Consider the following 27,742-nt stretch of genomic DNA (forward strand, 5'->3'; position numbering starts at 1 on the left):
TGAATCACAATTTTTCAGTTACACTTCATATCAAATTCCTCCCATCTGGGGAAACACTCCAAACATGTATTATACAAAAGTGAAAAAAAGTAATAATACACTGAGAAAGACTCATCACTGCATACAGAAAGAAGGATAGCTCAACTCACCAAGTGTAGTCCGAAACCTTCCAAATGTAAATATAATTACAATGTTTGCAAGTCCCAATCTTCAATTTCCATAAGTAGTCGCTCACAACTGGATGAGGTTTTTTTCCCTATCAGCAGCAGCGTGACTAGCAGTTAGACAGAACATACGAATGTAGAACACACTTCGACTTAGCGTTGATTGAAATATCTTTTCTCGACCTTGCGTAATGCACAGGATAATGAGAAAAAACGAAATGAAATCTTTGAGTTTTACGTCCCACGATTATGCCGGTTAGGCTAAAGGAGACGGTGATGATGAGTAATGAACGAAATGGTGGAATGAAGAAAGTGGGAGAAAACGGGAGAACCCCGAGAAAACAAACGGGCACGATGTTTGACCAACACAAAAAATCCAGACGGCGCGAGCTGGGATGGAACCACGGATCCCATGTACCGGAGATGAACGCACCACTACTGAACAACCGCGTCCTCACCTTAAAAAATGTGGGTGTGGCAAAGGAATTATAGTGATGTGAGTTTTCATCAGGCAATAACTGGTGAAAAGCTCCCTTAACTTCCAGAACTATTTAGAATATAGGTAACCCTATATTAGCAATCGTCGCTTCAGCGTGAGTCGCTGGAAAGACAGTTACAAGGGCTTTAGTATTGATAGAAGAGTAATTGAATTCGAGCCGATTCGTTCAATTTCCATTATTTACTAAAGAAGATGGAGAAATATAGGCAGAACTTGAAACTACCTCTGAAACATTTGTCTCTATCAACTGATAAATATATTCATCTTACTCGAACAATTTATGACTCGGCACACCAAACTAAAATATAGTTCATAGAAAACACTTAATTTTCACTTCACATTTTCACTGATGTTATATAATGGATAATCCATGGGTCAATTGAAATCACATTAAAGACACTGATAATCCCAATGAAGCATGAAATTAATGATTGTGTATAAAAATTAAATTATCACGTTAAAATCCGTCATCACTGCATGAGTTTATACTGCGTGGGCGTCGAGCATAAGAGTAGGAAAGTTCCTAATTTGGGCTGACGGGAGGGAGCAGAGATGTCTGGAAAAGTGAGGTACCTTTTGGGTGACAAAATTCCTGTGCTTCTTTCTGCTCCAAATGTTATCTGGTTACTTTTTACTTCTAAAAATCGGAGTTGAGAAATACAGAGGTTGATTTAAAAGCTCATGTCTATCCAAATTGTTATAAATTATGATTAAACGTAGAGAACAATATAAGCGAAAGAGGACAAAATATGTCATAATTTAGCTATAATACAGATAATTCAACAATAATACTACTACGTATTCGTTACAGAACAGGCTACAAAGAAATTGTATATAGTTTATCATTTACGCTTATAAGCTTGAACCCCCCAAAAAATATGATAATTTTTTAGAATGTCCAGTAAGGTCCGCATGAGTTCCGACTTATTAGCTTTCTTGCTATTACAGATATGGTATTTAATTTCCTATATCATTTACCGTTTCACGTTTCTTAACCTTCTCCACATTAACATTAAAAGAATAAAACATAAAACTTATGAACAAAGGAAATAATGCCATACTTCTTATTAAAAGTACAACAATTCACTAGCGGCAAGATGAGCTAAAGTAAAGTGATATTGCACTAAATGAATCACATTTAAAAATGTTAACCAAATTCAATATTGCAGCTCTTAACACAAGAACTACATGAGAGGTCATTTTGGCCCCTCAGCAACATTGAGCATTCTTTCACTTCAGCTTAAAATATAATGCACTCACCAGGTGGCAAATATTTTTGCCCTAATCATAGTGTTTATACCATAAATACTGCTTTTATGATTTTATTTGTTTTCTTTAAAAATGAGATTTGCCCAGAACTACCAGAGAGATCATTTTAACTACCTATAAAAGTTTGCTCTCTGTTTATTTAGTTCGTGAGTAGTAACGAGGATAAATATGGTACTACATTTAAATGGTAGTTGAAGTGAATAATAAACACATTTTGAATAACTTTCCATGCCTAATGAAAGATAAAGAGAAGCACAAATATCTCCTGTTGCATAACACATAATTTTATAATGTGTAAAACCTTTCTTACACTGAGAACTACATGAAACATGTGGTATCTTGATAGAAAATCACAAAGTAACAAAATAATTAAATTTGGTAATATTCGAAGTAACAGAAGAAAGATTCCAGCATCAGTGCAATCCCATAAGAAATATTTGTAAACCATAGTGTTTCTTCAAATCTATGGACGATCTCATACTTACAGTACACCGCTGCAAGAGAATGTACTGATATTGAGCCTCCTTCACACTGACATACAGGGTGTCAATGATGACCAAAAGAAATCCGTAGAAAAATGTTTTCAATTTACAGCCGAGCGAAGTAGCTCAAGTGGTAGAGAGTTGTCTTTGTATTGGTGAGGTCTTGAGTTCGATTCCCGCTGCCGGTCATCCTGACTGATCTTATCCAGGGTTTTCCTTAGTCCTCAAAAGACAAATGCTGGGATAGTATCTAATAAACAGGCCCTGGTCGATACCTTCCCAAATCCTTTCCATTCTTATTGTTGTTGTTAGATATCTAGTATAAAATGGCCTCTGAACTCTATCTGGTGATTGTTAAATAAATAAATACATAAATAAAATGTTTGAATTGTCATCTTAGACCGCATGGCAATAATAATGCCCATAGAAAATGACCATAGATGTGAAATTTTACCAGCTGCATTACGAACTTTTACAGAAAAAGACAGAATTGTCAGACCGGGACGTGAAAGATAAATTGTGGATTGGTGTTTTCGATACAAATTCTTACGTTAATCATATGAGAAGGTGGTTCGAAATTTCATCGTATGCTGTATCTGCCCTGGATAAACAGGAAATCCTTCACCATGATAACTTCTGTTTTTTTAAAAAAATCTAAAACACCAATAGTACGAGTCAATGCTATTATATATTTTGACGTTGAAATCACAATTTCAGAAAACAAACTGGACATGCCAGAATATTGCATCTTTTTTCATATACGAAACGAAATTTAGACCTATATATGAGCCGTTGGATGGCAAAGTGGCATAACTCATTTTTGTTTACAGAAAATGGTATTAAGTCATTTCCATGAACTTGAAACAATAACCTGTTCAATGACAAAGTTGTATATATCAGGGTTAAAAGACCAGGACATAGGCCAAGAAATGGAAGCACAAAGAACCTATTTTGTCCAGTTTTTCTATATCGATTCCAACTGACCTATCAACATGCCACAATTTCTCAAAACTGATTTACATCACTTTGCCATCAAATGCCTCATATGTCGATGGATGCAGATAGAGAATTTAATACTATAAGTATGTCCTTGAAATGTGTACCAGTTTATTTGTTTATATAATAAATTAGGATATAAATGTATATTGTTAATATAATACATGTTTCTTTAGTAATTTGCAAATAAAAATTCATTTTAGTTTTCAATTGCTGTATCTATAAACATACGGGTGAACATGATCCTTTTGGTAGTTCTTGTATAATTTATTTCCCGGAAGTTCTAGTTCTAAGACAATGTCGAAATCATCATCTATTCTCTTATGTTTTCTTCCTTTCATACATAATATGCATGCACACCAATAAATTCTGCTTGGGTATTTCTACCTTTCTTCATCATTGTAAAATGTCCAGGTTTACAATTGTAGAGAAATTTTAAAAAGTGCGTTTTTCTCCGTAATATATAAACATATTGTTTTTTTTAGGTCGTACATGTTTCTAACTATTGGTAAAGCATTAACTTTATACTATATGTATTGTGATAAATATTTCATTACTTTGTTTAATAGCGATAATGTTTCAAAAATAGTCTATAGTTCTATTGACTCCACCAGAGTCAAATTTTGACGCTACCCTAGTGGTACCTAACGCCAGCCCTAATTTTGGCGCTCCCGGCGACAATAAACCAGGTTAGTTTCCTAGTGGTAATTAAACCACCCCCTGGCAAGGGTACCTTGGCTCAAACCTTAATTTTTAGCAGGGTACATAGGACTACCACCTTAAAGTTTGAAAATTGTCAAATCTGAAAATTGGATATGGTAGCCTAGAGCCAGGGTATGTACCTCTATAAATATTTGGGGACCATCTCCTTCCCTTTCATAGGTAAAAAATTGCCAAACATTTAAATTTCGGATGTTTTTGACCTAATGTATCCCATTTGATGAGGTCTAATTACCAATGGTTGACAGTGAAAAATTTTCTTTCATGAAACAAAGTGTTCATTATAGTTTTTGAGCTGCTGGAAACGAATCTGATCTTAACTTTGGCCCTGCACCCTCAGATTTTGATATAATATCAGTTATAGTAGATTTTGGTTAAAATTTTAAGTAAATCACAGAACTACAGATATTTGAAACCTCTCTGCGCCCTTCCTAACTATCCCAGAATAACAAATTATACCTCGTTGGAAAGGGTATGGAACACACATTCCAACTATAAACATTTAGGACCCATCTCGCTCAATGTCTACAAGAAAAATACGAAAAATATTGAAAATACTGAGAAAAACGGATTGTTTGAATAAATTTAGAGAAGCTTGCAACACTGACAGTCACGATACGCAAACAGGAGCTCATGTGGTTCGGATTCCATGTTAATCAGTAGGTTCACGTCTCATATAGGCTCGCTGCTGAACGTGACGTAAAACTCAAAATCAATCAATTAATCAATCAATCTCGCTCGCCTAAATAAAGAACCATTTCTGTTCCCTCTAGACAGTGGCTTGCTTATAGTCAAATTGATTGGCAACACACATGAGAATGTAGTTGAAGTCGCGCAGGGCATTATATCTTTGTATTCACTAAATTATCTACATTACAGACTTAAAAAAATACATAACTCCTTTATTTTGAATCAAATACGCTCGTATGTTATACACATAAACTAACTAAACACGTATCAATTAACGCGTAGCAATCGTGGTTCAATGGGCAAGGCTCTGGGCTACTGATCTGAAGGTCTGGGGAGGTTTTCTTCAAGATATGGAAACATTTCCTTAAATATAAAATTATGTTTTGAAGTGCTTGAAAAAAAGAAATCAACTCGTTTCGTTACATTTGAGAGCTCACAAGGATAAAGCAGAATTTGATAAATGAACATTGGGGCAATTCTTCAAGGTGAAAATTGCACATTTAAAGTATTCATATTAAAAACAAGGAGAGCACAATAGCCTAATAAAGTGTAGAAAGAGTTTTACAGTTTTCGACTCGCCGCACATATTGTACGATGCGTAAGTTCTTTAAGTGACGGCGTTTCAGAATCAGTAGCATCTGTGACTCACGTGGAAAGGGCGTCTGGTTCGATTCTCGCATGAGTCAACTTTTCTTTTGTTTCAAGCAATAAAGTAACAACTTGCAACTACAAGTAAAATATCAATTCACTTATGTTTATAATGAATTGAACTCTAGGAATATTCAAATGAGTTGTATAATTTTTCAATGTTCCATGTTAACTTGCAACGAAATGTAATCTATTTCGTAAATATAGTGATATCACGACTTATTTTTTGGCTACCACTGACGTTGTGTAAAAAAAATGTATTATGCTTCGTGTCTACATCTGTTGACAGTGTGTGCATTACAAGCACTAGCGGAAATGGCATGGAGTTTGAGGGGAGACATGTCCCTTCCAATCTTCGAACTGAGGGACTGTCTGCCCAATAATCCGATTTGAAATGTGTATTTTTGGGGAGAAATGGGATGATTTGTGTCCGATTGCCACAAAAGAAAATGAGATGAAATTGATATCCCCCCAGAATAAGCCTCTAACCTGCTCGCCTCTCATTGTTGAAGACAACTATGCTCCCCTGATCCTCCACGGCATTGTTTTTCAACTTCATAAATGTTTACATCGCTTTATAAAATATGGGAACAGTCTTACCTGTCCTCATCCCAATGTTGAAGACAGATTTTCGCCATTTATTACAAAGGGTAAGTGGGAGATCTCCTTTGGTTATAGTAACATCTAGTATTACCAAAGAGGATTTCTTTCTCATCTTCCTTGTAATTTTCACACTACCCTCAGATGTAGGCACGAAGCGTCAAGAACATTTTTGACATAACGATTGTGGTAACCATAATATAACTCGCGATATCAATATATTTATGAAATCGATTATATTTCGTTATCATGGAACATTGAAAAATTTTACAACTGATTTGAATATTTTCATTGTTTTAATTCATTATAAACATATTAGAAGTTAACATATTACTTGTAGCTACAAGTGGCTATTTTATTGACTGAAGTAAAAAGTTGACTCTAGCGGAATCGAACTCGGTCCCATGGCATATGAATCACAGATATTACTAATTCTGCCACGCTGTCATTTGATAACTTTGCGCAACGTATGAAATAAGCGACGAGGCGAAAATTGTATGATGCTTTTTCTCTGGTATATTAGGCCATTGCACTCTCCCAGTTTGTAATATGAATACTTTAAATGTGCACAATCACCTTGCAAACAATGGGCCCAAAGTTCATTTACCAGAGTCTTCTTTGTCTTTGTCAGTCATATTTATTCAGAATGTCCTTCACGGAGACGCTAAAATGAGGAATGTTAACATTGTTATAATGAGAACAGATTTCTAATTTGAATACCAAGCTGAAACGTCACGTCCAAAATGAAAATTATTCAAATTCCTGATAACTATTTCAATATACAGGTGTATATGCAAATTAAGAGGGAGCGGAGATTGAGGAGAGAGTGTGTGAGAGAGAGATATAAAATAGAGTATATGCTTGTATTTTTACTTACAACGTAAAAAGTTCTTGTGATTCATAATATGGATTTTTATAAAGCGATTTGAACGCTTGATGCGACTTAATGTTAATAAAGCCTCTTTTTCTTAAAGCTTTTGCAATTAATGTCATAAAAAGTCCGATGCTTTATAATATGTGCCAAAAATATATATGCATCTTTTTAGCAGGATAGTATCGTCTACCCCTTGCTTCTGGTGATGTTATAATACTAACGTTGAGTTTATGTTGAGTTTAACGCCCTTTTCAGCAGCGAGAATATATGGAACAATTACCTGCTGATTAGCGTGGAATTCGAACAACATAAGCTCACACCGGGAATCGAACCCGTTTTTTTTTCGTCAAAGATGCGTATGCTAACCTCTTATCCACGAAGGAACTCGGTATAAAAATAGAATACCACATATTACCCCATATTACTTCACCTCAGATTTCTGTTTTATGATCAGTTAAAATAGTATTTTTGGATACTATAACGAAAAATGTATTTCCTTTTCCATGCGCTGTACGAGAAATACAAAGAATAAGCACAATAAAAACGAAACAAGGAAAAGGATTATGCTTTGCGTTTCTCGAATAAATAACTCAATGTATTAAATGTTCATATCTCTAGCATTCCCAGTGGGACTATTAAAGTGCGCTGGCTTTGAAACATGCCTGTTTTGTCTAGTGTCTAGCACGTTCGTCTCTGGTAGATGGAGTCTCGGATTCGGTTCCCGGTGTGAGTACTTTTGGAATTTTAAACGTTCTCAGTATGTCTGTGTTCTTGTCGCTGCCGTTCAAGGTTAATGGAAATAACTGTAAAACGTATATAACCGAGTAGTTACAGAAGTTACTGACAAGGGGAAAGCAGACTTTGGTAAACAAACTTGGGGGTACCTTTCGCGGGGTAAGAGTGCAAATTTAAAATGTCAATATTACAAACAGTAAAAGCCAGAAAACCCGCATATATGATAGAACAAGTTAAGTTATCAAGTGCCAGAGTGAAAAATAGCTACACTTTACGCGGAAAAGTTCACGCTCGAGACATTTTTCTTGTTGTAATCAATAAAGTAGTTATTTGTAACTACAAGTGAAATACAAGTTCACCATATGTTTATAATGCATACCACAATAAAAATGTTCAAATCAGTTGTATCCGTAAATATATTGACAGTGCCGTATTTAGGGGGTGGCTATGAGGCACAATCCCCCCAAAATAAATTTCTTATACGAGCAATTTCATTAAAATTTGTCGCCACTCAAAGGAAAAATGAAAGTGCTTGTTCACGTGTTGTGCATGCTCCCCCCCGAAACAAAATCCTAAATACGTCACTGTACATCGATATCACTAGATATATTATGGTTACCACAGTCGTTGTGCAAAAATGTTCTTGAAGTTTACCACCGACATAAGATCTTCACGTTTTGTACTAGTGTATAATAGAGAAGTATGTGCATTCCTCAAAATCTTGAGGGGTAATTGTCCCCTCTTCCTCCCCTATATGACGCATTTTATACAACTGTTGTAGTTTCTAATGCTATTGTTGTCTAAAATGACGCTCCTTATAGCATATATAACCTGTTCCAGGATATTAGTGCGGTTTTTAGAGGAGTTCTCTGTTGTGTTTACATCAGTTTCTAGGTAAGGGTGGTGGAACAGGGAAGTAGCCTAATCTGTTTCGCTTAATAAGAACGCTATAAAATATACAGTTGTTATTGAATGCAGAAATGGTTATTCCTGCAGTGATGCAGATGTATTGTGGATTATGGCATATGCATGGAAATTAACAATTTAAGAACAACATACCACGCAATTGAGTTTCTACCCTGTATTAGGCATATTGTATAAAAATTGCGTTTTATTTGATTTCATTACAAGAGAGGAGCAACCTGTAAAACTCAAGAATAACCTTGCCAATGACTAAAAGATTAATTAGGGTTGATAGATTAGAGACTTGCGCAATACCTTGTAACTGTAAGTTTAAATAAAATTAAGGCTCGCGATGCTTGTATTTATTTTAAATGTATGCTTATCGGTTGGTAAATTATTTTCTCTAGTTTCAACCAAGGAAGAATTCCGATATATTTCCACTTGAGAACTGTGGAAGTCCTCTCCGTTGGTCTATTGGCTAGCGCATGTGCCTTTGTTGTACGTGGTTCTAGGTTGAAATCCGAGTGAGCTCAAAACTTAATTTTACAATCTTTCACTTTCATTAATCATATGTCTTCTCTAGCATAAAGAGTATAACAATGGGACGTTAAACTAAAGAAATTTCATTTCATTTTTTCGATGAATGTGAACGCTTTGGGAGAAAAAGGAGGTAAAGAAGAAATTTTTCCTTCATTTTTTAAAGGGCTTTGTTATTGGATAACTTGCCTTTCGGCATTGGCATGTAAAATCTGATTACAATGCATCTTTCTTTAGAATTATTATCGTAATCGTGCCTTTTGGTAAATGTGGGATAAAAGTATTGATAAAATATCAGCGTATGGATAATATAAGCGTATCATAGCTTCAACACATGATAAACTCACAATTTTTATTTATGAATACAGAAATTCCCCTTGAACGCACTCTAAATTTCTTTCAGACTCTAGGTCTCGGGTGACAAAGAATTAATTCTACTGTCTGTTTTCACACACAATATAATTTTAAAACTTGGGAGCCTAATGTTATCTATGTGCCTCCAATACATAATCGTTTGTCGATTAACTTCAGAGGACTGAGATTAGCCCGTAACCACAAGTTGCATATAGTTCAAACATATCAGATGTACGGTCTTGTTTAACAAAACCTGCCTCTCTCCTTCCTCTACCTGAAAAGCCCTATATTGTCCACATATGAAATTCAAAGACAAAGGCAATCATCTTTAATCAGCTGTATTTTTATTTCAGGTCTAGGTATTAAAATGTGGCTAGTATAGTTGCAAGAGTTTTTTTTCTTTTTCCTAATAATGAACTTAGGTACCCAATATTGGCACTCATCTTTTTCATGAATTGATAAAAAAAAAGCGGCCGCGTGATTTTCTGGAATTGTTTCATCACCGGTATCTTTATGCAATGAGATAACAATGAAAGACAAACTTTGTTTTTCAAACTTAATACTTTGAGAAACTTACGCAAGTGATTTTGTTATTTAAATATTCATTTGTTTACTCTAATCAGTTTGAGAAGTAGCATTAATTTTATAATAACGTAATTCCTGTAAGAGTTACCCTGAAAATATATTTTGTATTTATTTTTTTAATACATAATTCATTTTTCCCTGAATTTCACTGGAGTTCAATTCGTTGCAAGGACAAGGAACCTTCAATTGTCAGGCATCCCACTTTAAACTTCAATTGCTCCCCTATCGCCTCCAATGTAACACTGGTATATTTCTTTTAAATAATGTTTTCAAAATATGGCAGAAATACTGGATTTTGTAAAATTGTCAAAACATGCTAAATAATGGCAGGTTAGACATCAGAGAGAGTTATCTTTATCTGCCATCTCAATCAGGGGCGGATTCAAGTCTACTTCGGAGGTGGTTAGAGTATGGCGGTGAAAGATAATCAGTTTCTCTCTCACCGAATTTTTGCAGCACATCCGAAAATGATCTCAATGTAAAAGAATTTGATTACTGAAGACACTGCTTAGACAGTCTATCGGAGGTTACAATGCCCAAGTTGATCGCAATTCCGAAGATGTCTTATCTCAAAATTACACAATAGAACTTGCTTTAAACAACGAAAACGCAGATACCAAAGTATAACTTAGATTCATATAGTTGAACTTCGAGGTTTTGTTAATAGAACAAGCAAGAATTCCTTACACTCTAATGCTACGAATTTCGTAGTGTTTCTTTGTACAACACTGAGGTTTATTCGCAAGTTATTGCCAAATTAATATAGAGGGTTATGTACTTTTTGCACTCCCTTAGTGTTCTCGAAATAACTTCTATAACTTTTGAAACTACTGGCGTCTCTACCATGTAAAATTTGGGTGGGAATCAACGAAAGTGATTAAAATGGCACTACCTAGCCAAACCTGTGTATAATATTCAATTCTATTTCTTACCTTTCTCCTTATCTTCACAGACTCCCTTAGGTGTATCAAGAACTGTGCTATAATCATTTCACAACCTGAATATTATATTCTAAATAAATATAATAGTATTTATATGTTATTCTGTCCTTAATATATAAATTCAATTAGAATAAAATATAGAATATTTTGTACTTCAAAATAATGGGGGGAACGCGTTCCCCTTGTCCCCCACCAGAGACTCCTGTGTTTGAAACTGCGTTTGTCTTAAGTTGAACATATGCGTGAAGTGGTTTATTACGAACAGGACAAAAAATAACTGTGATAGACTAATTACAAGTAATCCGGTTAGGAACACTGTTGTTTGTATTTTAGTTCCAAAACCGGCCGGCCGCACTCGTTCGCTGGTCAGGCAATACCTAGCATTACAAAGGAGATTTCTATTTATCCCCCATGTAATTCGCTCACCTTCCAGTGAAAAAGGCACGAAGCGCAAGGAACATTTTTACACGACTGTGGTAACCATAATATATCTAGTGATATCAATATACAGTGGCGTATTTAGGATTTCGTTTCGGGGAGGGGGTTTGCACAACACGAGAATTAGCTTCCATAAGCAAAGGAAGGGAACCAAACGTTAAGAAAAAGTGGGGTGGCAGGATCGTGCTGTGTCGATATACGGTTAGCATAGTGGCCTGAGGAATCATAGATCCTAATCTCAATTATCGAGCAAAGTAACAAATTTATGATTACTTTTTTGTACTCAAATAAAAAGTTCAGAGATTTTAAGTTCAATAGAAATAAATTATTTATCCGTAATATATTAATTTGCAAGAAAATACAAATTGCAACATTTCTTTTTGTTGTAAATAACACTATGACCTCTAATCATAATAACCCTATTACTAAGGGCCACTTCATAAAGCTAGTTTTCAAAACAATTATCAAAAATTTGTTTTGTGTGTAACTTCAATAAAGTACTAATTGAAGCTAAAATGTATGAAAAATTATTGTTTGGGGAAAAAAATAAAGAGGTTGCCTTGCGCGGGAATCGAACTCAAGTGCTCTGATGGCGGACTTCAGTAGCCTAAGCATGTGATCACAGATTATCGATATTTTCATAACGTTTTCTTGCTCGCTTTTTTGTGTGTCTATTCAAGCCCCATCTGTGAACGGCCTGTTTTCAATTCTGGGTCAATTAATCGATAATTTGTTCTGGCGAATCAAATGTGCAATTAGAAGTGTGGGTTCATTTTTAAAATGTTTAAAAAGATTAGCGCACCCCCGAAGGAGGTAGAAATAGGGGTTTCGCTTGGTATCATTGGATAGCATTTTCAAAACTATTTAGCACGTGTTGTTTTTGTTTTCCTAATCTGCATGATCGTTTCGGGACTATGAAGACACAAATACATATATAATGCTTGAGTTTTCCATACAAAGTTGCAAGTGTAATTCATAATTTTGTCAATTTACGAAATGTTTTCAAATACTAATATCTTACTTCCCAATATGGATTTAAATAGCAAATAACTTTCAATGATAGTCAGGTTTTCTATTTTGTTTACTTCTTATGAATAGCCTCGCTGGTGAAAGGGACGTTAAACTCAAAATCAACTCAATTCATATCCTGATATAACCATACTGATACAACATTTTGGATAAACAACGCACGCTGTGACTGTCGTTGGTGTCAATCGGGCTTCGTGTGTGAATCTTTAAAGGTATGCTTTTTTAATGTACTGTAATAAGAGAATAGAAGTTTCCAAGCAAATATAATTCCAAGGAGCAAATATGTCGAAATTATTAATATTCTCTTAAATTCCTCCTTCAATGTACAAATTAAGCACTTATTAGCTGTTATAGCACTGGAAAAGGATTAAATTTTTAACAGGAAATTAAAACTTTACATATTGTATTTACTGTGAAACAGATGATTGTTTAGCTTTTTTTCTTTGTCAAGGACATTGATCTTTAAAATGAAATTAGTAATTGAACAAATTAATATTTTCATATGGAACAAAACAAAAAGCTGCCATTTCTAAAGAGAACAGAAACATAGCAAGTAAACACAAATCAAAACCTCTGCTGAGTTGGTACTCACAGAGCAGTACTTTATGTTAAAAACATCTCTTTTAACATTTTGATTTTGTATTATGTCTGGAGGCACTTACAAGGTCAGTAAAATATTGTCTGTTAACGTGTAAAAATTGCCTAAAGGAAAGTGGAACAGAATACTAAATAGTTTTACAGTGCTCACTTTAAGTCAATCAAAATATATCAAAATAAGGAGTGGATCCTGGCTGTTAACAAATAAAAGCTAGTATTTTATTAGCTGTGGAGCAACCAACTGCACATAGTGATAGAAATAGAAGCTACTGCTAGAAATAGAAGAGATTCAAATGCTTCAGCGAAAGTGAAAATATGCTTCACAACAATTGAATTTCGACTATGAAAAGTTATGATCACAGCGAGACACGTAAACGGATTCCCACGTTAGTAGTCCATGACTTTACCCTCTGAGCATCGAATGCTTGCTTACTTTCGTCTGGTATATCAATGCATTTCAGCCTCCACTTTGGAACATTAGCATTGAAACGAAATAATTATAATTATGGGATTGACAGTTTGAGCTGTCCACTATTGCAACCCCAGTTGAGCATTACAACATAACACAAACTTTATTTTATATACAGCCATTATTATACATTTCATTTTCATAAATTTGCACTTATGATAAAAATACCGATTTCCTAATTAAATTCAATGTTTAGATAATTGCTTAGTTGTGTTAGTAGTTAGGGATGGTTACTTCTAGCGCATTTCCCCCCTCCCAATATTTTTAACCAGCGCAAAAGGAACCAACTAATTATACAAAGTTACATGGCGCAAAGTATTCCCATAACTACAATGTTAAAGTGAGATTGAATATGCTTTTATGACATTTAAAATCATAAAAACTTATATCTAAACCTAAACCTAAAACTAACTTATACCTACTTACATCTACAACTCTTCTAACTTATAATGACCCCATGGTAGAGTATTTATCCCATTCTTTAAAACACATCTCTTATCATCCACACAACTTAAAGCTAACTTATTTACTTCTATACTGTACAAATCGTGCTTATAACTTCTAATCAAATTCATCTTCTTATAATATCCTTTTTGATTGAACAAGCAGTCTTTATAATCGTTAAATGATAGTTCTTTACTTACAACATTTTTCTTAACTCCTTTTGGTTTCTTACAACATTTATCTTTTTCGAATCTGATTGAATACATTTTTGATCTTAAACCCACAAACTCTTCTATGATTGTGCCTTTAATCTCATCCTTCATCTTACCAAGTATTTTCTTATTGATTTGTGGTATCTTATATCTGTTATCTATAGAGTAATCACTCGTGTCGAAGTAATCAATGTAATTTTTCATGTCCTCGTACACATCTTTTGTTTGGATATGGTATATATAACTATCGGTATCTGTATAACATACTTCTATTTTGTCTTGATATTTTGGTTTCATCACATTATAATGGAAATCGTACATTAAATATTTTGTTAAATCTAGAATTGACATACCAACATAAATCGGTTTGTTAAATTGCACTTTAACCTTGTTCATGTGAACTGCTACTAAATTTTCCGTAAAAACAGTAGTACTCTTATAATTCGGTTTTGCTACAAGTTTCTCGTATTTTTTTCTCATCACTTACACGTTTAATATTAACTCTCTTTCTAATATTCTCCATAGTCTTCCCAAACACGGAATTATTCATGAGCTTATAGAAGTCTTTTTCAAAATCATTTGCTGCTTTCGTTCTCATCTGTGTGTTTAAATCAATATATTTCTTTAACCAATCTGATTGTTCGAACTCTATTACTCGATGTATCTTGTTAAGTTTTAGTCCAAGTGAAAGACATTGTTTTAGGTTTCGATAATGAATTACATATTTTTCTTTGTCATATAGGGTTGTTAATAGCTTTGATTGTTTTGAACCAGGCGGGCATATATTTTGAGGAGCTAATGGATAGTCTTTGTGATAGTCATGCAATTCTTTAGGATATTCAAGATCAACTTCTAATATGTAACCAGTATCAGAATCATCAGGTATATTTGTGAAATCTATTTCTTCAATCTCATCTTCACTTAACCATCTAAATCCCTTATACGGTAGATATTGACTCATTGCCCACCCATACAAGTTATTGGCATCTAGATACATTAAGTAAGAATCTTCTTTATTCTTATCGTAATCTTCCATATACTTATTGTTTGCTTTCACATATCTTTTTGAACACTGACTAATCCCACCTCTTATACCTTTCTCTACCATTAATACCATATCATAATCAGTTAGTAACTCTAGTTTTATATTTGTCATCGTTAACATTGCATCCCAAGCTAAACCTGGTGCTGTCATATACCAAGCAGGATCAAGATCATAAGCTTTAACACATGTTTCTCTAAAGTTCTCAAACACATCTGCTAACAATAATACATCTGTTTTCAAATATAAATCATGGTATTGTCCGAGATTCTTAATGTCAAATGTTTTCCATACTTTCTTTGCATGTTCATAATCTTCATCACTTATATGTGTGTTCATAAGCTTGTTGAAGAATGCTTCCTTTAGCGGTAATTTTCTTTCTCTAAACCTATCCCAATTGTTAATATAATCATATGGGTAAACACCTTTTCTTATTACAAGTCGAAACTGTTCTTGATTAGGATAAAAGTGTTGGGTATGTATCATTTGTTCGCGTTTCAAGTTCGATGACAATTTGTCTAAACTAGAAGCCATAAATCTAAATGAATCTACAAATTTCAATTTAATAGTTCCAACATTTTTGCTGAATGATATGTATCTTTCCTCGTTATTGGGTATTAGATCTATTTCTTCTTTATTACATCCAAGCTCTTTTATAAACAAGTGTGAGTCATATCCTGTCAAGTTATGTATGATCACTGGTACAAACTTTGGTACTTTGACTTTTAAATTGCAGTTATTACATAGAGGTGCTACAAATTTTCCTGTTATATGATCGTGGTGCTTAACTTTATAATTTTCTTTAGTATACTTTTGCTTACAGTAATAACAACATTTAGATTCATTGAACTCTTTTCTCTGACTTTTTGTTAATGGTAATTCGTTATTTTGTTTGTATATGTTCGATATGTGTTTAGCTTCTTTTGTTAACAGTCTTATAAATTTCTTATTTCATTTCATTTCATTTCATTTCATTTATTTGCCTGTTTCATTAGCCTACAAAGCATGAGAAATTCTCATGTAAGCATTACAGTTGTCAGAAAGAAAAAAAAAACATACAATATTATCAAGTACCAGAAGTATACATCATGCAATCTTTCTAAAAAATACAAAAGCACATAATTAGGTAACTGTTTCTACCACACCAGGCATGTACTCACGGGTAAGTATCTGTTTCCAAGTCTTCGGTTAATGAGTCATTTAAATATTCTTTAATTGTGTAATAGCACTTTTCAGTGAGTAGATTATATAAAGTCTTACCAAGAATGGAAACATTGGTCATATTTTTCAAATACAGAGGAAGTTTATTATACAATCTGACACAATTCATGTACACGGTTTTGCTTATATTAGCATATTTTTGATGCATCACAAATATGTCACTACCTTGTCTTGTATTGTGGCTATGAACATTTTTATTAAAGATAAAAAGATGCTTGTTTTTCACAGTAAAAAGAATAGATTTATAGATGTATAAGCTGGGGAGTGTTAAAATTTTTGCTTCTATGAAAACCTTTTTACATGACGATTTTGTGGGTAACCCAAAAATTATTCTAATCGCTTTCTTTTGCAATCGGAAAGTGCTTAAACTATTTTCAGCAGATCCCCAGTGTATTATGCCGAAGTTAATTAATGAATTAAACTTGGCGTAGTAAAAGCTAAGAAGTGCTTCTCTCGATACAGTACCTTGAAGTTTGTATAAGGCAAAACACACGCTACTTAGTTTCTTGTTTAAAGTGGAGATATGAGCAGACCATGAAAGATCATCACTTATGATTACACCTAAAAGCTTTGTTATGCAAGAATATTGGAGTAAGTTAGAAGATATTTTTATTCTAGGTGATATACGCGGTTTTCCTGGAAAATGAAAATGTAAGAGGATCGATTTATCATGATTTATAATTAACCTATTCGCTGTTATCCATTTTACTAATTTGTCCGTAAAAATGTCAGATTTCCTCTCAACTTCTTCTATTGATTTTCCTGATATTATCATACTGATGTCATCAGCATATAGAATACATTTCGCTGGATGCATAAATTCTAACAAGTCATTTATATATATCAAGAAGAGAATAGGACCCAAAATGGAACCTTGAGGGACACCTCTGACTACAGTTGATAAAGACGAACAAGTTGTTTGAAACCCATCTGCAGCTAATTTTGATATTTGTACCGCTTGTTGCCTACTGGATAAATAAGAGAGATACCAGTTGTGAGCTACTCCTCTAATACCATAAGCATACAACTTGCTTAAAAGAATAGCATGATCAATTGTATCAAAAGCTTTGGATAAGTCGATGAATAGGCCAACAACATATTTACTGTTTTTTAATTCAAGAGCTATATTGGACATGTAATCAAACAAGGCTGTTTCAATACTTTTCTTATTTTGGAAGCCATGTTGTGATGGTGATAGTAAGTTACATGACTTCAAAAAATTGCAGAGTCGTGACTTCATCACATATTCAAAAATTTTTGAAAACGTGGAAAGAATGGAGACTGGGCGATAATTTCTTACATCATGCATACTCCCCTTTTTATGGAGAGGAATTACTTTTGCCACTTTTAACACTGATGGAAAACATCCTTTCTCAAGAGATAGGTTAACTAAATAACAGAGATGATTTACAATGAAAGGAAAACAAAATTTAATAACAGTCACTGGAACTTCATCAAAACCTGAAGATCCCGAATTAGACATCTTACTCAATATTTTCCGTAACTCCTCTACTGTTGCTGGAATTAAAAAGATCGTATGTGAATGCATTTGAAATTTCATCGAGTCGTCATAACTCGCTTGTATGGGGTCAGGTAATGGTACACTATCTAGAAAATAATCATTGAAGACATCTGCAATCCGCTTAGGTTCTTTAATAATTTCGTCCCCAACTTTAACATACTCAAAGTCGCTCTTTTTGTTGTTTGTTCTACCATTTAGGATTTTCCACATAGTTTTAGCTTTATTAGTAGAATTAAGTATTGTGGAGCTATTTGATAGTAATTTAGCTGTTTTAATTACTCTTCTGTATATTTTCCTGTACTTAAAAATATAATTTCGGAAGCTGTGAGGAAGTGATGTATTTATTTTGAGTAATCTATTATATCTAAATAGGTTACTTTTAGAAATTTTAATGCCTTTAGTTAACCACGATTTAGTGGACGACGTCCGGATTTTACGAGTAACTTTTGGAAACGCCATATTGAAGTAATATAAGAAAGTTTCAAAGAAGTATTTAAACTTATATTCAGTGTTAGACGTATTGTATATGCCATTCCAAGACTCGTGAGAAAGCAAGAAATTTAGATATTCCATATTATGACTGGAGAAAATTCTCTTTGTAACTGTGTATACTTTAGACTTAAGAACAGTGGTATTGTTTAAAGTGATTTTTAAAATAATCGCATCATGATCAGAGAAACCGGGATCAAATACTTCAAGGTTATAGGCAAATTGATTTTTACTAATGATGAACTGATCTAGCGCACTTTTATTATGACGTGTCGGTACATCCACTAGCGCTTGGAGATTGTACACATTCAGCAGATCTCGTAGATCGGATTTCTTTTTTGCTTCCACTATCCAATTTACATTAATATCACCACAGATGATCATTTTTTCAAAGTCTTTTCGTATGAAGTCCAAAAGACTTTCGAGTTTCTTTAAGAAAACAGTAAATATGCCGGATGGCGACCTATAAATGCATATAATACAAATGTTAACACTTGGTAATTTAATGGCTACAGCTTCAAAGTCAAATTCACAGGTAAATTTTGTAATATCTATTTCAGAAGCTTTTAAACTGTTGTGAACAAATATGCATACACCTCCACGTTCGTGTGAAACACGAGAGAATTTAGTGATAAGATTAAAGTTTTCAAAATTGACCTCCTTAATAAGTGTATCATTTAGCCAGTGTTCACCAAGACAAATAACCTTACATTCTTTCAAATCATCAGCTAAAAGTACATCAAAGTATTCGAGTTTATTCTGGATCCCTTGTACATTCTGATGAAAAAAACTTATTGTATTAGCTATCTTGGATTCGGATTTTCCATCTGGTGTGCTAAAAAAGTTACATTTCTTACGTTATTTTGTCCGGCTGCAAACGATACTGTATTATCATTGCTAAGACCTGTACGGGGGAAAGTAAGAGGAATGGGATCCCTGTTCCTGTTCTGAGCCTTAATCATATTACTTAAATTTTCACATACATGACGCTTTCCTAGATTATTCAAATGTAAACCATGATGGGTGTGAAATTCTCGTGGAAGACTACTTACATCTAATAACTGTACATTTTTAAATCGACTACAAACTTTACTAATGATGCTATTTGTTTTATGTACTTCTGAGTTAACACAAGAACTCTTCAATAGATCATGCCGGTGTGGCAGATTAACTACTATTACATTTGTATGAGTAAGAGTGCTGAGTGTAGTCTTCAAAACACGGACAGCATCTTCAGACTCATTTTTTGACACATCATTAGTGCCTCCTATAAGTACAACAGTATCAGTATCTGAGAATGATTTCTGGTCCACACATGAATTTACAACGTTATTTAGTTTTGCACCAGGCTTAACAATACCTACTACGTTCATATCATCACACTCCTGCATTAATCTGGAAGCAAGACCACGACCGTGACTATCTCCTACAATGAACACCTTCCCTTGCACTTTTTTTACCCGATTTACTGAAATTGAGTTTCCATTTTCAACACCAAAACATGACTTACTGCTTGAATCCTGTGACGGAAATCTTGGGCGATCCTGCTGGCTTAAACGATCTACACGTCGCACTTGAATAGGCCTATTTCCTAGGCTAACTTGCTTTACACTATCACACTGGCCACTTAACTCACTGAATCTGTTTTTTGTTTCAATATTATAATCGTATTGTAGACCTGATACTTTATTACCCAGTAGTTTTCCCTTGGTATTTGAGTTGCACACAGTGTCGTGTCTCTCTGCAGCTTTGACATTCCATTGGCTTAGCACCGTTCTTACCTCTATACAAAACAGGATTAGTTTTACTTCCATCGCTCTTTACTACATAATAACAAAATCCAGATGGCTTATGTTGTTGATATTTTTTCGTATATGGCTCGTTATCTGGATAACATTCTTTACAACCCATAACTTTATGTAACAAGCATTCAAAATCAGCATAAATCACAAATGGCATTTTCATTATGTATTGGTAGTTTTTAAATTCAACGCATTTACCTTCTTCGGGCATTATTATTTTTACTGGCTCATTTAACGAACAATCTTGCTCATGTTTATTTAAAGCGTTTTGAGAGTAAAAGTATAACAAACATCTGTCACATAAATATTTTCGAGCTCTCTTTTTTGTTATTTGAGTACTAACTAATCTACTTAGGTCTTTAATCCAACAATAGTGCGTTTTAACTTCATCTTCATTTTGTTCTTTTATATATAATAAATTGACATGATTTTCTTGCTTGTTTTTTGTGTGATGTAGTATATAGATTGAATAGTCTTTATCATATGCATAAACATTTATAGAAATATTAAGTAATTTTTCAGCTCTTGGAATATTGCATAGTTTTACAGGAAAATGAATATTTTTTAATTTTTCTTCTAAGTATTTGACAGCTTGCTTGTACTTGGAAGGTCGTTGTGGATCTTTATTAACTGGGTATAGCGCAGAACAAATTGAATATAAGAAACATTTTTCATCTTCATTCTTTACATTAATTACTGCCTTTTTGTTTTGAATTTGTTTAGGTAATTCTATGTATGTTGATCCTCTATATGGTGTATATTTGGCGATTGCTAGTTGTAAAAAGTTAATGTTTATAAGAGCCCAACCAGAACCTCTAGCTTGGAACTCATCCATTCTTGTTCTTAATCTTTGTTTCATCTTAGTTATTTCTTCCTTTAGATTACTTGATCGGTATATTTCCTGGTTTTCAGTGTTAAAATAGAAGTTTTCAGTTTCTCCACCTTTCTTATATGTGCAACTTATATAAAGGTTAGCTTTCAATGAACTATGTTTACTTAAGCTAATTTGTAATCTGTTTGATATAGCTTTAGATGTTGCAGTAATATATTGTTCAAGTGGATCTTGTGGTTTGTAATCTGTTGTAAATCTCCATGTTTCTAATCTTGATTTTAATGCAATGTTCTGGCGTTTTACATCGATTGGTTGTGGTTCAACTTTGATTCTTGGTTCTTCAAATACTTCTTGTTTAAAGGGGAATATATTTCTAATCTGCCTTCTGCTTTGTTCATCGTCATATTGTTTAAGAAGGTCTATCAGTTCTGCTTTTCTTAATCGGGAATATCTTCTGATCCCCCTCTCTTTACATTGGCGTCTTAACTCTACTACATTAAATTTACTATAATTACTCATCTTATTTATTATATAGAAAATCTTCAATTTTTATCTTCACCGGATTATTTCAGTTCATTTTCATTTGTCCTAGTACAACGCTTAACATTGTACACCCCTGCCATTGTCTACATATTACGCGTTGTATTAGAACACGGCTTTTATGGGATTAACCCATCAAAGTCACATATACACATATTAAAATTAAATCATTTTTGTAAACTTACTCATCATCATCATCATCATAATCATCACTACCATGTTTATATTCATCATCACTACTCAAATCAGATGTTTTTTGTTGCATTATTAATAATTATTTTTCCTTCAACAGTATTTGCTTCTCTAGTAGTGCTGCTAAGAGTTTAAGATCATGATGAATTAGTTTAAGTCTATCATGTAATAAATCAAATTCTTTCTCCATATTTATTACATAGAAAACCAACCTTAATTATCAGATAATAACTTTTCATATAAACAATCAATTTCTTTAACCAATTCTTCTTCTGATAAGGACGTCCAAAACTCATTACCCTTACCTTTACGAATATCTAGTTCTTGCTGCATTAGGTTGAATAGCTTAATACTGTTAGGATCTCTAAACTTTTCGTATATTATTACATGATTCGGATATTTTTCTTCTGCCTCATTAAGAGGTTTATATAGGCTTCTCTTCTGACAAAGAATAGCATAATAAGGGAAAGGATCATTAGGTTTGTTCTTCTTATATATGATTAGGCAATTATCTTTTGAAACATCATCTGTATATGGTGCTGCAATTTCTTTTAAGCTCTCGTTTTGAATTCTCAATCTCTCCATTATTTGATCTATTTCTTCTACTCTTTTTTGCAACTCTTCATTGTCTTGTTGATACTGTCTAAATTCGTGAGTGAAGTAATTAATAATAATTTCATTACATTTAATATAAAAATCTGGTGAAACCCATCTTGCTATATCAAGTATTAACTCTTTCGGAACATATGTTCCTCGTATAATACCTAATTGCCCACCTTTAACAATCTTAAAGTCATCCCCACGAATTCGTTGCAATGACTTTATATAAGAAATTAACTCTTTGGATTGTTTATTTTCTAACCATTTATAAAATTTCTTTCCTCCATCTTGACACAACTTAGTAGCATTGAAGTATCCTGTACTCTTATCTATAATCAACTTGAAATCGCCAAACAAACCATACCAGTAATCATCTTTAATCTGTTCGTAGCAAATATCATTTAGACCAAGTGAACTATCCATAGTACTCATATTTATTATATAGAAAATCTTATTTTTACCGGAGCATATCTGCTCCACTTAATTTTTATTTGGCCCTTCACATGTGAAGGGTTTACTTTGATGGATTAAACCATAAAAGCAATAGCATATTTAGTTTTTCGTACTTAAATGTCTCTTAACTGAATAAACCTGTCAACAAGATCTATATCACTTAAATCTGTGTTCATATGCGAACCGTGCCAAGTTATCTTAACATCATAGCGTTCTTTAGCTCTGTTGTATAAGTTGATAGAGTTTGGATCGTCGACGTTAAGCACAATACTCATACTTGGATACTTAAGTTTGAGTTGTTTAATCCTACTTTCATAATTGCATGCTTGTACTCTTCCAACCCAATACTTATATCGTTCTATTCTTTCTTTTTGATCTCGTTCTTCTTCGTCATAGTAAAAGAGTATATTTTCAAGTTGTTCTTTAGTAAGGTTTTTCTTAATAATGAATAGCCTATGTATCTTTCCTGGATCTTCTGTATATGGTGCTGCAACTGTTTTGAGATAATCAACTTTGCTTTCTAGTTCTTGATTGAGCAATCGTAATTGCTCCATTTGTTGTTCTATCTCTTCTACTCTTGATTGTAACTCTTCATTGTTTACTTGAAGCTGTCTAAAATCTTGTGTAAAGTAGTCTTCGATTATATCATAACACTTATCGTAAAAAATCTTTAGACAGCCAATGAGCAATAGCAAGAAATATTTTTCTATATACGTATGTTCCTGAGATAATTGTATTTGTTTCTTTATCTCCTCCTGTTATTTGATATGTAGAGCGCCCGATGGGATTCCAGCTACCGGTTTTTTCATTATAATATTCTATCAATTCCTTGGATTGTTTATTTTGAAACCAATTTTTAAACTCTTTACCACCACTCTGACACAACTTGGTAGCATTGAAGCATCCTGTACTCTTATCTATAATCAACTTGAAATCACCAAAAATACCATACCAATAATTGTCTTTAATCTGTTCGTAGCAAATATCATTTAGACTAAGTGAACTATCCGTAGTACTCACATTTATTATATAGAAAATTTTGATTTTTAACTTCATTTTCGTTACCAGCTAGCCGGCGCCAGATATCCCGCACCGGCTTTGATTTATGTAAGAGACCCAACTCTATGCTATGTTTGCTACATTCCCAATCTCTGAACCTTTTACCAGCACTCTGACACAACTTGGTAGCATTGAAGTATCCTGTACTCTTATCTATAATCAACTTGAAATCGCCAAACAGACCATACCAGTAATCATCTTTAATCTGTTCATAGCAAATATCATTTAAACTAAGAGGACTATCCATAGTACCCATATTTATTATATAGAAAATCTTTATTTTTTGCCGGAGCATATCTGCTCCAGCTAAACATCCATGGTGAAGAGTAACGTATTATTACTGTGTAAGATGAATTTTTAAAGTAGCCCGAATTCGGTCCAAAACTCATTGCCTTTACCTTTTTACACCTATTCATCTTTTAACTCCAATCCTTTTAATTTTTCGATTACTTCATCATCTCGAATTTCTTCTATAACTTCTTTGATCGTGTTGAGTTCACACTTGAAAAATTCACCTTTATATTTAAATTCATCTAATTGTTCATGCACAAGTGACTCTAACTTTTTAGCATCATTTGTCTTATACGTTTCTTCATAATAAAATAGCTCGAAGTCAAGTCTAAACTCATTAAACTGACCTAGGCGTTGTTCAAGGTTTTTTGTATAACCCACTTTATATATACTCTTGTCTTGGTGCTGTTTGGTAGTTGCTATATAAACAAAACCTGACATATCATTATCTTTTTTCAATTGAGACCATCTTTTTATTTCTTGGAACAAGTCTGGATGAACATATGTACCCGTGATTATCCTTGGTCTTCTTCCTAAAATCATGCAATATATTTTTTTAGACTGATACTTTCTTCTAATTTTTTAATTAGTTCTTTTGATCCTTTATTTTCTAAGCAGTGATCGAACCTTCTACCATTGACCTGACACAGTTTAGTAGCATTGAAGTATCCAGTGTTCTTATCTATAATCAGTTTAAATTCGCCAAAAATTCCATACCAATACTGATCCCTGATCTGCTCGTAACAAATATCGTTTAAACTGAGAGAATTATCCATAGTACTCATATTTATTATATAAAATGTTTATTTAATCATTTTCGAAATCGTTATCGGGACTCATATTTGATTGTATGTAACTTTGTTTTGGAGCGACTCCTAGAATTCTAGGGGTCGGTTATTTTTTGATCTTCAGAGTAGATTTGAAGACCTGGAAACTACAAGTGTCCAAAACGCGAACACATTATTATCGACTGTCATTCCATATTTCTCCTTTACCACCTGCTACTTTTTTGATAATTTCATCTCCTATAATACTAGCGCTGGAAATATATGCTATGAAGATAGCGTTTCGATACCCCTATTTCATTCAAATCAGCCTTTTATGGAATAACCATAAAAGACAACATTTATATTTACACTACAACATTACTTTTATCTATCCAACTATTATGCGAATCATCAAAACCTAACCATTTGACATATACTTTGTCACCTTTCTTTCTCAACACTTTCTCCACCAAGTATTCATCTTTATGTTTCGTCTTTAATAGTTCTGGTTCGTAAAATCTACCTTGCACATCCTCTTCTTCTAAATCTTTAATTCTATAGGTAGGCGGATTGGATGGAATAACTTCACTAATAACAAATACTTCTGCTGACCAATTAGGTGTATATCCTTTCTCAAATAACCCTTTCGATTTACTTATACGCACATGATCACCTAACTTGTATTTGGGCTTAACACGCTTATATTCTTTTTGATACACTTTCTCCAATATTGCTCGCTCATTTTTCTTATTAACTTCTATAGGTTTTAAACCAATTGTTCTATGAATTTGATGATTATACTCTTTAACTAGTGTTGGTAATATCTCTATCCATTTATAATTTCCTTGTGTTGTGAAGCTTTTCCACATGTTCTGCTTAAGTGTTCGATTAAATCTCTCAACAACAGAAGCCTTCTTACCACTATAGGTTGAGTAATGATTAGTCTGATTTTCCTCCATCAACTTCTTAAACTCTTTATTATAAAACTCTTTACCTTGATCAGTTTGTAAGTTACTAGGCTTTCTCGTTCTTAATATGGATTCGAATGCTTCTGTAACATTCTTACCACTCTTATCTTTAACAGGAACAGCAAACGCATATTTCGAGAACACATCTATAATCGTTAGCAAATACTTATAACCTTTATTTAATTTGGAAACACCTTTTAATACTCCACTATCCATTTCAACAAGATCAGCTTTCCAAAGATCATCGATACCTTTTATAACTACACTTAATCTGTCAAAGTTTTTTCTAGATGGTTTGTGAATTTCTTCTATAATGTCTTCTCTAACACCTTTACCTTCTTCTAGTCAATCAGGCTTTTTAACGAATTGAGTTTTAGTAACACCACATACAGAAAAAATACCTTTCTTTAGATATCTTCCATTCCTTGTTTGTTCAATTCTAATAGTATATTTCTTCGTATCAGTCGATTTCTTACACTTAACACAATATATCCTGTTTATTATATAGAAAATCAATAACTACCGCTGTTTAATATTATGCTATCAACATTCTCACCATCATCATCACTATCTTCGTCTTCTCTTTCTACATGCATATTAAGCAATAGTAATTTACCATGTTTCAGATCAGAATCTTTAGATGGTCTAACTGTCAATTTATCATTTGTATTAAAGTGCAATGGAAAAGTTTCAACTAGAGAATCATTTGAATATATATCTATATAATACGTATTGTAAGATGACTCTATATGCATTATCCTACCTTTATAAAGAAATTTGTATGTGATAGATAGATTATGTATTAAAAAGAACGGATTTTCAACATTTTCTGATATCAATCGACTATGAAGCTCTATAACGTAACTCCGTTTGATGAAGTTAAGCTCTTCTTTTAACATAGCAATATCTTTTCTCACAACTGTATTATCTAACTCTGATGTCATTTTAACATTACCAAAGATATCCATATTTATTATTTGGTCTAGGAATTAATTCGTGTGGTTGGTACGCACACATTGAAGCTGTAGTACAAACACAAAAAACATAAATACCTTAAGAAAAAAATTGTCCATCGCTAGCCACCACTTTCGCCCTTCTGTCAGGCAATGTATGGATTCCGTGGCGAAAGAAGTCCTCATTCTTGGAAGCGATCCAGTCAGAGACCCATGTTTCGATATCTTCTGAAGAAGTAAACCGCTGTCCAATCAAATCGTTGTTCATGCAATCGAGCAAGTAGTAGTCCGAAGGAGCAACGTCTGGTGAATACGGCGGGTGGGGTAAAACTTCCCATCCGACATTTTCTAAATAGGTTCTGACCGGTTTTGCGACATGTGGGCGAGCGTTATCATGTTGAACAATAAGTTTATCATGTCTGTTCTCCCATTCTGGTCGTGTTCTGGCCAGAGCTAGCTTCAAACGCATGAATTGTCGTCGATAACGTTCTCCATTCATAGTTTCACCCGGTTGCAGCAGCTCATAGTACACCACACCTTTCATATCCCACCATATGCACAGCATAACCTTTGCACAGCGAATATCTCGTTTTGGTTGTGATGGACCTGGTTCACCTGGTTTCACCCAGGCCTTTTTTCTTTTAGGGTTCTCGTAATGGATCCACTTCTCATCACCCGTTATAATTCGATGCAGAAACCCCTTTCTGCTCTGTCGTTGAAGCAGCAATTCGCAAATGGTTTTTCGTCCTTCAACGTCTCTGTCTTTCAATTCATGTGGAACCCAATATGACATCTTTTGAATCATTCCCATGGCTTTCAAGCGTT

The sequence above is a fragment of the Thermobia domestica genome, chromosome 17 (assembly GCF_964235325.1).
Source record: "Thermobia domestica chromosome 17, izTheDome1.hap1.1, whole genome shotgun sequence".
In the NCBI taxonomy this organism is placed as follows: domain Eukaryota; kingdom Metazoa; phylum Arthropoda; class Insecta; order Zygentoma; family Lepismatidae; genus Thermobia; species Thermobia domestica.